The sequence below is a fragment of the Hyla sarda genome, chromosome 2, assembly GCF_029499605.1.
Source record: "Hyla sarda isolate aHylSar1 chromosome 2, aHylSar1.hap1, whole genome shotgun sequence".
In the NCBI taxonomy this organism is placed as follows: Eukaryota; Metazoa; Chordata; class Amphibia; order Anura; family Hylidae; genus Hyla; species Hyla sarda.
In genome coordinates, this window is record NC_079190.1 from 450,464,174 (window position 1) to 450,477,052 (window position 12,879).

A 12,879-nucleotide genomic window follows, 5' to 3' on the forward strand; every position below is an offset into this window, starting at 1 on the left:
TTGTTGGGAGCCGGAGCTATACTCCTACAAAAAGACTCTACTGGACATAACATTACTTGTGGTTTCTTTTCTAAGACCTTCTCTCCGGCGGAGAAAAATTACTCCATTGGTGATCGTGAACTTCTGGCCATTAAACTAGCCCTCGAAGAATGGAGGCACCTGCTGGAGGGTTCCAAATACCCAATTGTCATCTACACGGAACACAAGAATCTCTCGTATCTCCAGTCTGCCCAACGGCTGAACCCACGCCAGGCTAGGTGGTCGTTGTTTTTTGCCCATTTTAACTTCGAGATTCATTTTCGCCCTGCTGACAAAAACATCAGGACTGACGCCCTTTCTCGTTCCTCTGCTGCTTCCGAATCGGAAGCCCCCCTGTAACACATTGTGTCTGATCTCCTCTTCTCCAGCTTCTATCAGACAAACACCTCCTGGAAAGACTTTCATCCCTCCACGCCAGCGCCTCAAGATCCTCAGGTGGGGACATTCCTCGCACCTCGCCGGCCATGCTGGCATCAAGAAATCCATTCAACTCATCTCTCGTTTATATTGGTGGAGGCAGATGTCGCCGATTTCGTTCGGGCCTGTACAGTTTGTGCCCGGGACAAGACTCCTCGCCAGAAGCCCGCCGGTCTCCTTCATCCTCTGCCTGTGCCTGAGCTACCATGGTCTCAGATTGCCATGGATTTTGTAACGGACCTGCCCTTATCCCATGGCAACACAGTCATTTGAGTGGTCGTAGATCGTTTCTCTAAAATGGCACATTTTATTCCACTCCCTGGCCTTCCTTCTGTGCCACAGTTGGCGAAGCAATTTTTTGTGCACATTTTTCGCCTCCACGGGCTTCCCATGCATATCGTCTCGGATAGAGGCGTTCAATTTGTATCGAAATTTTGGAGAGCTCTCTGTAATCAACTAAAAATCAAATTTAATTTCTCATCTTCCTATCATCCCCAATGCAATGGGCAAGTAGAGAGAGTTAATCAGATCCTTGGTGACTATTTGCGACACTTTGTTTCCTCCCGCCAGGACGATTGGGCCGATCTTCTACCCTGGGCTGAATTCTCGTACAATTTCAAGGGCTCTGACTCCTCCGCCAAATCCCCGTTCTTCGTGGTGTACGGCCGTCACCCCCTTCCCCCCCTCCCCACTCCCACCCCTTCTGGTTTGCCTGCTGTTGATAAAGTTACCCGGTACTTCTCCACTATCTGGAAGGAAACTCAAAAATCCCTTCTACAGGCCTCATCCCGGATGAAGAAGCATGCCGACAAAAAGAGAAGAACTCCTCCTGTCTTTGCTCCTGGAGACAAAGTGTGGCTCTCCGCCAAGTATATCCGCTTCTGTGTCCCCAGTTATAAACTGGGACCACGTTATCTTGGACCCTTTAAAATCAAGTGCCAAATCAATCCTGTCTCCTACAAACTCCTTCTTCCCCCTTCTCTCCGTATTCCTAACGCTTTTCATGTTTCTCTCCTTAAACCGCTTGTCCTTAACCGCTTCTCTCCCAAGGTTGTCCTCCGTCCGTCCAGTCCCGGCGCGCGCGGCCCCGCTCCCTAGGGCGTGCGCGCGCCGGCTCTCTGCGATTTAAAGGGCCAGTGCATGGCTGATTGGCGCCTGGTCCAAATTAGTGTTTTCACCTGTGCACTGGTCTATATTACCTCACTTCCCCTTCCCTATATTGCCGAATCTTGTTGCCATTGTGCCAGTGAAAGCGTTCCTTGTATGTCCCAAGCCAGTGTTCCAGACCTCCTGCCGTTGCCCCTGAATACGATCCTTGCTGCCTGCCCTGACCTTTTGCTACGTCCGACCTTGCTCTTGCCTAATCCCTTGTACCGCGCCTATCTAAGCAGTCAGTGGGGGTTGAGTCGCTATCGGGTGGAAGGACCTGGGGGTTACCTGCCGCAGCAAGTCCATCCCGCTTTGCGGCGGGCTCTGGTGAATACCAGTAACCCCTTAGACTCCGTTCCCCTGGTACGGCCCACGTCATCACCCCACGGACACAGAGGATCCACCACCAGTATCCTCTCAGTACCCGGATCCTGACATGAATCAGCTCAATTAACAGGTAAAAAAATGTGCTCCAGGGGCGTGGCTTGGCACGCTAGCGATGAGCCGCATGCCTTAGGAGCTCCTGCCTGGGCCACCGCTTTTTGAGGCTATTAACCGGATTATGGGAGGCAATTCCCAGCGAAAAAACAAGAAGAAGGCACCCTTCACCCTCGGGGACAATCCTCAACTGATTACTGACTTTTTCCAGCAGCCAATGTCCGCCGCCGGGTCAGTGATGGCCGCAGCGCCGCCTCCTTCTCCCCCACAGCCAGCGCATACTGTACAGAGCGCGGCACAGCCCCGCTCTGAGAGGAGAATACACTCACCGCCGGAGGCTACGGACTGACCGCACGCTGAGGCTGCCGCTCCACAGACCGGTGTAATGCAGGTACCGATGTCAGCTAACTTACCTGCCCCTCCACAGAGGCCCTGGAACACCCGCTCCTGTGTGCAGGACGCTGCACTCTCAACCCCTGCAGCACTCCCCCTGAGCAACGAGCAGCCAGCTCCTATTATGGCCGCCCTAACATGTGCAGCTGCAGCCCGCACGCACTCATATACAGCCTGTATCACCCTGCAGGAGCAGCAAGCCTGAAGCTGCCTGCCCATGTCCCCTCTCCTAAGCTCCAGCACCCTGCTGTGCCATCTCCAGCCACATTTAATGGGGTCCCCCTCGCACAATGTTCCCTGGCTATATCGCCTTTAACATCCGATGACCCCAAATATGAAGCTGCTACACACGCCACCGCAGCTCTTACCTTTGAGATGTCTGCCCCCACTACTGGTCATCCATCTACTCATGTCTCAACAGCTGTGAATGCTGTGGCACCCCCTATGCCTGTCTCTCTTTCCAGCTGTGTCCCCGGCCCGCCGGTGCAAGATGTTACCGATTGGGCAGCTGAAATTGATTCTGATACACCACGCTCTGATGAGGACGTGCATTCCACCTCTGCTGACAGCGACACTTAGAATTATTGGGGAGCTAGCTCCCCGGCAAAAAATAAATTATTCAAAACCCCATTGAAAGCCTCTTTCCATGCCAGACACTGTTCAGACCACTCCTCTTCTTACGACACCTTGAAGGCTGAGCGTTCTGCCGCCCGTCATTCGCAAACACCTAAAAAATGGACGACGGTGCACTCTCAGAAGCTTCCGCCAGATCTCCCTGATCCCACCCTACCATCACCTGAAATGGCAGTACACACGCTAATAAACCACCCGGAACTACAAGCCCTCTTGGCATTACTACCAATCAAATCAGATATACAAACGATGGCTACAGATCTCAAGAGGGCTTGGTGCCAAGATTTGCAACCTGTCAAAGCAGACGTCACTGACCTCCAGACCCGGGTCAGCTCCCTGGAAGAATTCCGAGCCTCTGTAACAACTCAAATACAAGATTTGCAATCAGCCACAGCCAATCTATCCAGCAAGCTCTTGAAACTGATCACCTAGACGACCTGGATAATCGGAACCGGAGAAACAACATCCGGATTAAGGGACTCCCAGAATCTGTCCCTCAACAAGATTTGGCAAGTACTCTGCAAAGAATTTTCAATGGACTCCTCCAAAAATAGAGTCCTGAAAGCGAAAAGTCCGGATCTTAGATGTCCGAGAGATGTCATTTGCACGGTTCACCGCTTCTCCTGGAAAGAGGAGATCATGTCCACATCGAGACGTCATCCTAACCTCACATATAACGGGACGTGATCCAATTATTTCTAGACCTCTTTCTCCGTACCCTTCGCCTACGTGCCCAGATAACTTACCGTTTGGGATTCCCCTTCTCCCTGACTGCGAAAAATGGCATGACTTCTGCAACCCTGAGATGCCCAGACGATCTCACTAATTTTCTACAAACCTTCAAGCTCCCACCGATACCCCTCCCGGACTGGTATTGCATGTTTTTACCGGGACAGTCTTCCCTCAAAGCCACCCCTGTCCGACGCCTGACTCCCAATAGATGTTTGGAAGACCCTGCCTGTGCCGCTCCTTCGCTACCCCAAAGACCCAAGCGCAAGACCTGATCATTTAGTTTATGCCGTTTGGTCCCCTTCCGCTGGAGCCCCCGTGTGAGTCACTGACTCAAGGGCTTTGGGCGGGAAACACATCGTTAGTACCCGTATAGTTTGTTTGCTCTGATGTTTTTCTGTTGATGCACCTCTATTGCCTTCTCATATGTTAACTGCTTATTGTTGCCCCCCAACACTCCTACATTGAGTGGTCTCCTGGCCGCTACCTGTGCCATGCCTCACCTCACCGCAATTTCCCACTTAATAGAACGTGGGGAATTATCTAGTTAACATCTGGCCCCAGCCGTGATTATACACTTAGCTACCCCTGCAGAGCTCTTCTAGGTGCCTGTGCGACCAACGCACCTGGTGTTCCTTCTACGCAACCCACGCTAGTCGGACATTCAGACTGGCTCCGATCACATCCTTGGCCCTTATGGCCTCTTCTTTTAGTTCCCACGTATCCATTGCCTTATGGTATATTTTCCTCCTTCACCTCCTGTTGCCTTTATTTCTGTCTAATTTCTCTTTTTTTCCTTGCAGAACCTCGATCTCTTCCTCACTACAACCTGGTGGACTGGACGGCTCGGACTCTCGTGACACCCGTGGTAAGTGGAGTAATCACGACCCTACTATGGAAGCTGACATCACCCTGACCACCCTTAATGTTAAGGGTCTTAATGCACCCGAAAAACAAGGCCAGATTTTATATGCCCACCACAAACAAAGAGTGCACGTATTGGCGCTGCAGAAAACACATTTCAAGGAGGGCCACATGCCTGCCTTAAACAATAGGTATTATCCTACATGGCTACACAGTGTGAATCCTGAGACCAGGACGAAGGGGGTTTCCTTGGCGTTCCATAAATTCCTCCCTATCTCCATTACTTCGTCAGCCTTAGACCCTAATGCTCGCTATATCTTCGTAAATTGTGTCATTGCGGGACAGGCCATTACAATCGCTGCCATCTATGCCCCCAACCAGAACCAAGTGTCCTTCCTCCTGGGAGCGCTTGAAGACCTGAGCGCTTTTGCGACGGGCCCCATCCTACTGTGAGGAGACCTGAATGTAGCCCTCTTTCCTCAAGAGGACACTTCTTCCGGCACCTCTAGCTTATCTCATCGCAAGTTACGCGCTCTAAGGAGGAAGTTACACAGTCTACAACTTAGCGATGCCTGGAGATCTTTGCACCCTCAGGAAAGAGATTATACATATTACTCCCACCCGAACCAGATGTATAGTAGGATCAATTATATATTCTGCCCTCACTGACTCCTACCGAATGTCACAGACGCACTCATTGGTGTGATAACGTGGTCGGATCATGCCCCTGTCCGCTGCTCCATTACGCTCCCCTCCCTAGCTAAACCTGATTATACAAGGAGACTGAACGAATCTCTCATGACAGACGCCCTCTGCTTGCAAGAACTTAAAGATGAGATCTCCCACTTTCAGCACGATCACGCTTCAGATACTACATCACCCCCACTCAAATGGAAAGCCTTAAAATGTGTCCTTAGAGGTACTCTCATGAATCACGGGGCGAGACTCAAAAGGGAGGCGACCGCTAAAATGTCCATCCTACACCAACAATTTCATGATCTAGAATCACGTCACAAACAGTCACAACTAGATACACTTTACCGTGACATCATACATGTACGTAATGAGCTCCTGGTTCTCATAACCTCAAAACATAGACACTACAAATAGGTAACGGGTAGACTGTTTTACGAATGGGGCAGCAAATCTGGCTAGCTAACGCACTCAGGGAAAAGAGATCTTCTATTTTTATCCCATCCATTAAACCCCCGACATGGCCTCCAACCTTCCTCACTCCCGAAATTATTGCGGCATTTTGCTATAACTACTCATCACTATACAACCTTCCCAAGCCTCAGAATGTGTCTACTCCCACTCCTGCCTCCCCTACACTAGCGATATATATAGCTAACACGGCTCTGCCCCAATTGCCTCTTCCCACCATTCAGGACCTGGAGAGACCATTCTCCTCTGAGGAACTGGACGCGGCTATCATCTCCATGCCTGCTGGCAAAAGCCCGGGCCCGGATGGCTGCACAGCCAAATTCTTCAAGTGCCTCAGACCGGAATTGCCCACCCCGCTGTTGAAAGCCTTTAACTCAATTTCAGATGAAGCCACCCATCCCCCTCTTTCTTGTGAGCGTTTATCTCTGTACTCCCGAAAGAGGGTGAGGACCCTCTGCTCTGCCCGAGCTACCGTCCCATATCACTAATTAACACAGACACCAAACTTTTTGCCAAACTTATTGCTAACAGATTAGCGCACCATATGCCATACCTTGTTCACCCGGATCAAGTGGGCTTTATGCGGGGCAGAGAGGCAAGGGACAATACACTTCACACATTCTCCAGAATCCATTGCACACACAAGCTCAATACCCCACTGTTTCTTCTATCATTAGACGCGGAAAAGGTCTTTGACAGGGTGGATTGGGAATTCTTGAGGGCCACCCTAGCTCAAATTGGTCTGGGATCATTGATGATTGCCCACATCATGGCACTTTACACATGTCCCAGGCCCAGATAAGAATAAATGGCCAACTTTCTACCCCATTTAACATTTGTAATGGCACTAGACAGGGCTGTCCATTATCTCCATTACTGTATGTCCTTTGCATGGAACACCTTTTGGTAGCCACACGCCAGAACGCTGACATTAAGGGACTTCACACCCTGTCGTGCTATTACAAATGTTCAGCTTTTGCCGACAATTTCCTCCTGTACCTCTCTTCCCCTCTCACTACTCTTTTTACCATCCCCTGGTTCCCTCCAGCTACCTCTGCCCACTCGTTCCTTACCTTCCAAAGATCCGACGGTATAAACCTCCTCCCAATCCTGACACCCATCTCCCTGAAACCCCTATCAGACTTGTTACAAGATACTGTGCCGACTATGACACATCTTCTCTAATATGCACAACTGTGTCGTCACTTCTACTCGGGTGTCAAACAAAAACTGCACCTGCACAGACCACTTACTAGATTTGAAACTCTCTGCACCTCCTCTCAGCCGTTGTGCTGCATAGTTAGTACCCTATATTCACTCATTCTCGCAGCCCACACCTCTGAAACGCTACCCTTCAAACATAACTGGGAAATTGAAATAGAGGATCCTATCTCAGATTTTGATTGGCATAGGGCTCTATCTAATTGTCATCATACCTCCATCTCCTGTAAAGCTAAGGAAATAAACTACAAAATACTTGCTAGATGGTATAGAGTCCATACACTTCTCGCTAGGATTCATCCCGGGACCTCCGATGCCTGCTGGAGGTGTGGGCGCAGTGGGGGAACAATGCTTCATACCTGGCTCACGTGCCCCTTACTAGACACATACTGGTCGCAGGTTCTTGATATAACCCACCATATAAGGCTCCAGAAAACCCCACAGATACTCCTACTTTCCATGCTACCAACTGACCTGCCAAAAGGTACCTCCCAACTGATCTCCTTTCTACTACTGGAAGCTAGAACAGTTATCCCCCACCTATGGAAATCCTCTCACCCACCATCTGTTTCGTCCTGGCTTCAGGAAATGTCCCATTTGCATAGAATGGAGGAATTACTGGGGGAGTCTAAGCGCCAAATTGACATGCATCATATGATCTGGCATCCTTGGGAATCCTTCCTATCCTCACCTACATACAATAACAATCACCTCACCAACTAAGGGCTAGGTGTCTGGCCCCCACCCCCCCTCCCTCTGAGCTGCCCACCTGCTGTCCCCACGTGCTGCCACACGGGATTGCTGCGGGAGTCTGCTGCCATTCAGTCCATCCAAGTATGTCCTCTGGCTCCGATATTTACCTTGTTCTACTCTTTCTCTCTCTTCTCTGCTATCTCCTTGCTCTTTTTCTCCCCTCCTCCCTTCGCCCTCCTCTCTCCTTTCTTACATACCTACCTTTCCCCCGACTTACTTTCCCTCCCTGTATACTTGACCTTGGTTGACTAGTGGCCTAACGCCTCAGACACAGCGAAGTTCCTGCACCTTGTTGTTAATTTTCTTCCTACAGGTTGCTCAGCTATGCTCTAATTGCCACTGACCCGCAAATGATGGACTCACTACATGTTGCTGATTGTATTTCTGTAGGGCTGTGTACCTATCATATTGCACCTTGATGTATAGGCCTTCACATTCTTGTTAAATGTATCTATATGCTTATCTGAAACTTAATAAAGAGTTAATGTTTAAAAAAAAAGCGCTCCGAGAGAACCTCAAAGAGCCTCTGTACTATACCCCGTGGTGAACCGAAATGGGCGAACAATTTCTGCAATCCCCCAAGAGTTGAAGTGAGTCACAATGAAGGATTTCAACTTCTGAAAAAATTGTTTAGTGCCAGTGTCACAGTGATGTTCTGCAGCCAACCTGTCCACCCCTAGAAAGATCTTAAGTTGAGAGACCAACATCGATAGATCTGGAATCTAACCACTTGTTGAAAAGGCATTGCAGTGCCACTAAATGAACAACATGAATAAAATGTGGTATTTTCCTCCTCTCCCACTCGTCCCCCTCACAAGTGATGATATAAATAGGACTGTGGTGTGAAAGGTAGAGGCAGCCACCAATAATCCCAGATATAGGTCTGTATCAATTGCCAATATTCTGCCGTGACCGAACATTCCCAAACCCCATGATAAAGATTTGTGAGTGGAGCCCTGCACTTAGGACAGATAGTAATCCTGTCAGGAAAGGAGGGGGAAGGCAGAATGTTAAAGCCATACAAGGCTGCATGGGGCATCTAAAAATAAGTTTCCCTCCAGCTTTCATTGATAACATTTCTACGTACCACCTCTTAAATAGCCAGGATGGTGTCTGTAATGTCAGTGTCCCCAGTCCACTGCTCCCATATATATAAAATCCTTCTCTTTCTATTTTCAAGAAATGGTAACAAAAAGCCAGGTAAGGGAACAATATTGATGTCCTTCCAGGGTTTGATCTCATCCACCTATGATCTCATCCAGCGTGTGTGTGTGTTGGTGCTTCCCTCAGTCCCTCAGTCGGGAAGAAAAAAAGGTCTAGACCTGATTGGCATACAGGATGTGAGATTGAGGGAGCCTAAATGACTGTATAATCTCCCCAGGGGCAAACCACCTACAGGTATCCCCATGTATGAAGTCCCCCACCATCATGATACCCTTAGAGGCCCATAGGAAAAAGCAAGGGGCGGACCTGCCCTACGGAAACTCGGGATGGTCAATCAAGGGCATTCTCTTGGAGAGAAGAAACGAGTGGTCAATAACCTTCCGGATCTCCTTCCATGCTACAATCGTATCAGGGAGCTGCATTGAACTCTCGATTTCTGCTGGCAGATTGGCGTACGCAGTATGCAGCAGCGCCCATAGAGACCAAGATGGAGCCAGCGCCATCTCAACTCTCATATAAGAAAAGAGGAAAGGATAAATCCCTTACATGCCGGAACAGGCAAGCTAAATTATATCCCCTAACATTCGGGAAGTTAAGTCCCCCGTCTGCTTTGCATCACATAAGCTTCTGCAAGGCTATGCAGGGACGTTTGTCCTGCTATAAAAAAAATGCTGAAAAGCTTGGTTACGTCGTCTAACATCCCCTTGTTTCAATAATAAGGGGGGCGTCTGCAGGGGATAGAGCAAGCACAGGAAGCTAATCATCTTGATCAAATGGCAGCGACCAAGAATAGATAACGGCAAGGATTCCTCAGAAAGATACGCTTAAAAAGAGGCATGTAGTTCAGTGCATAGAGTGTGTCAGGCATCTTTGCTATGCAAATACCTAGATATGTGACGAAGGATGGGGTCACCGCTATTCCCAAAGGACCGGGGTCGCTCCCTGGGGCAAAAGCATGCTTTTAGCTGCATTGATCTTATAACCTTTGAAACCTCAGTAGACATCGGAGGAGAGTAAAGCTTATGCCAGGGGCTCGATCACTGGATCGAATAATAACCCTGGTGCGTTCCCTTAGCTAAGAAAATGGAAGCTGATAGAATACCCTGGGTATACACTCGTGCTGTGAGTCCATTATATAAACACGGAACAAAATCTGCCCTCTATCCCAAATTTGTTCAGCCCCAGCCAGTCCCAACGAACATTATCAAATGCTTTTTCCGCATCAAGTGTTAGTAGGGCAGGGTGAGAACCTGGCTGAGACTGGCTCCAAGCGCCATCGATGACTGCCAGAACCTTTCTAATGTTCGTGACAGCCAATGGAAGAAAACCTGCTAAATGATGGAAGAAAACCTGCTAAATTACCCGACAAGATTTTAGATAGTAATTTCACGTCCTGTTTGATCAGGGGTATAAGGCAGTAGCACCCAGGGTCTAAGGGGTCCTTATCTGGTTTGCGAAGCACTTTGATGTTTGCCAGTTTAGCAGCAGGGGATATGATTCCAGTTTTCAGAATTTCATTAAAGTATTTAGTTAAAGGGTGTACCAATTGATCCAGTAGGGGTTTGTAAAATTCACCAGGATAACCGTTGGATCGGCCTGTAGCTGTGTTAAAGTAGAGCAATTTTTTGGAAATAAAATGTGACAAAAAAAACTGCAATTTTGGACTTTTTTTTATGTTTATGCCATCCACCATAGGGCATCATTAACAATATACTGTATATATATTTTATACTTGGAACCATGCAGCAATACAAAATATGTTTATAATTTTTTTAATGCTTTTGGGGGGTAAAATGGGAAAAAGGGACTTTTGTTTGGTTTATGATTTTTTTACTTTCTTTTTTTACACTTTTTATGTCCCCATAGGGGACTATTTATAGCAATCATTAGATTGCATATACAGTGACCCCCCGACTTGCGATGGCCCCAACATACGATCATTTCAAGATACGATGGCCTCTCACAGGCCATCGCATGTTGAAGGCAGCATCAACATACGATGCTTTTGTATGTCGGGGCCATCGTATAAACGGCTATCCGGCAGCGCAGCCTGCTTCAGCTGCCGTGGATAGACATTTAATGTTCCCCATGTGCCCCTGTGAGTGTCACTCATCTGTTTCCGCCACTCCGGACCGTCCTCTTCATGCTCCGCTGCATGGCCATCGCTCTCCTTTGTCGTCATCAAGTCGCCACGCACGCCGTCCCATCATCCAATAGGTGCGGCGTGAGCTGCAACGTAATGACGGGGCAGCGGTGACGTGAGTATAACTTTGTCTTTTATTATTGCACGGATCCCTCAACATATGATAAATTCAAGTAACAATGGTTCATTTGGAACAAATTACCATCGTATGTTGAGGGATCACTGTACTGAACAGTGCTATGCATAGGCATAGCACTGATCAGTATTATTGGCGATCTTCTACTCTAACATAGTAACATAGTTCATAGGGTTGAAAAAAGACCAGAGTCCATCAAGTTCAACCTATAACCCTAATACGTCCCTATTGAGTTGAGTTGATCCAGAAGAAGGCAAAAAACCCTCATACTAGAGGTAAAAATTCCTTCCCGACTCCAAATATAGCAGTCAGAATAAATCCCTGGATCAAACTTCTGTCCCTATAAATCTAGTACTCGATCTCAGACCAGAGGAGAAGACCCAAGGAGAAAGACAGAGGCAGGGGAGGGGACCTCCGTCCGCCATTTTAGATGATTGGATACCCAGGGCAGTGCCATTTAACGCGCATTCCCGCAGATGCTGTGATCTGTCTTGATCACAGCATCTGAGGGGTTAATGGTGGACATCAGCATGATCGCTGATTTCTGCCATTAACAGAAGGTCCCCAGGACCTGCTGGGACTTGCAGTGCATGACGCGAGCACTAGTTTTGAGCATGAATATTCAAAATGTGAATATTTACAGTGAATATCGGCACTTTGCGATTTCGTGAATATTTAGAATATAGCGATACATATTCGTAATGAAGAATATTCTTTTTTTTTCTTCACAGTACACAACAATGATGTGTGCTGAGTTAAAAAACTAAAAAGTTCATCTCTCCCTGCTTCCAGCTTGTGGTCTAAAAAAGGCTCCAATATTATTTACTTTGTGAGTCGGTGTGGCGATTGAATATTTTGTATATGCGAATATGCAAATATTTGCGAATATCTGCACTTCCAGAGGACACTTATTCCTCCGTTCTTTTAGCTTGTGGGCCAATGAGAAGGATGCAAATACAGTTGTCAGAGGTTAGCAACATCCCTAGCAACCAATATAAGATTCTTCCCAGCAGCGTTTTTTTTTTGCAGTTTCACGTAGTTGTGAGAGGAGATTGAACACTGTGCTTTTTTTTTTAAAAGCAAATCAAATTATATACTGAAATGATAGTGTTAGATAGGGTCGGCTAGTTTAGCAGATAGGTTCTAGTGTAGGGTGTAATGTTAGTTAGTTGAAAGATATAATCGCGCATGCGCACTATATGAATTTCATTATGGTTTTCGCCCGGAAACAAAGTCAACGTACATAGCGAATATGCAAATTTTGTGAACATAGGACAAATATTTGTCCATATATTTGCAAAATATTGTGAATTTCGAATATGGACCCTGCCGTTCATCACTAGCGAGCACCGCTCCAATGCTATCGGTCATGTACAGGAGGTAAGTGTACGTCCTGGTGCGCGAAGTACCACTGTATGTATTACAAAAGCTTTTTCTTCTTCACTTATTTGAGACACCATTCCTGTTGCAAACAAAAAGTAAAGAATCAGCAGGGCCTATGTTTAGAAATTATGATCACATAATCACATGGAGCAACATGACAAGGCTACTTCATAACTACTTCATGAATGCCTGCAGTTCACTGGCTACAGTTACCATTAGTCCTCCACTGCCTGTTGACTCTGACATATTCTGC